Source organism: Sinocyclocheilus rhinocerous, unplaced genomic scaffold (genome assembly GCF_001515625.1).
Source record: "Sinocyclocheilus rhinocerous isolate Xijiao unplaced genomic scaffold, SAMN03320098_v1.1 scaffold1137, whole genome shotgun sequence".
In the NCBI taxonomy this organism is placed as follows: Eukaryota; Metazoa; Chordata; class Actinopteri; order Cypriniformes; family Cyprinidae; genus Sinocyclocheilus; species Sinocyclocheilus rhinocerous.
In genome coordinates, this window is record NW_015647153.1 from 428,503 (window position 1) to 429,461 (window position 959).

Below are 959 nucleotides of genomic sequence, written 5' to 3' on the forward strand. Positions count from 1 at the left end.
CTGTTGTTATTCAGCTAGTAAACCATTTTACTTTTTACATTTTACTTTCTTTCTTCTGTGAAACACAAAGATGATTTTCATGTTTCATTACAATGAAAATAACCAGGTCTGTTAAACTCCAACAAGGACAAAACAAAAAACAAAGATGAAAGTACTTAGTGTTTCCTCAAGAGTTTTCTGATTAGAGGTTTAAGTGCAAAAATCATAAAATGAAATTAAAATACATGAGTCAAAGACGAAAAAGGGTTTAAGCATAAAAACAATAAGTGTAATACTACTTTAAATTGTTGTTGTTTTTCCCCAAATAAAAATGTAAGAAGTTTTCTGTTTAATTTAATTGCAATTTTGTTTTTGTTTTTCTGAACAAAAAATAAATATCATAAATTTTTCCCTGATTTACAGAAGAGACCCACTAAAATGTCATTCAGTGTAACAATCTTGTCAGGCATATTTACAACAAAAATCACTTTTACATCCTCCATTCCGGGGCTCTGATGAGGATACAGTGTCTGAGATATTCCTTTTTTCTCATTTTCATTCATGGTACCTTACCTGCCCTGTTAAACTAGTTTGAAGTGAATCCAGAAAAGAAAATTCTGAAATAATTTACTCAGCCTCATGTCTTTTGAGACTCATTTTACTTTCTTTCTTCTGTGAAACACAAAGATGATTTTCATGTTTCATTACAATGAAAATAACCAGGTCTGTTAAACTCCAACAAGGACAAAACAAAAAACAAAGATGAAAGTACTTAGTGTTTCCTCAAGAGTTTTCTGATTAGAGGTTTAAGTGCAAAAATCATAAAATGAAATTAAAATACATGAGTCAAAGACGAAAAAGGGTTTAAGCATAAATACAATAAGTGTAATACTACTTTAAATTGTTGTTGTTTTTCCCCAAATAAAAATGTAAGAAGTTTTCTGTTTAATTTAATTGCAATTTTGTTTTTGTTTTTCTGA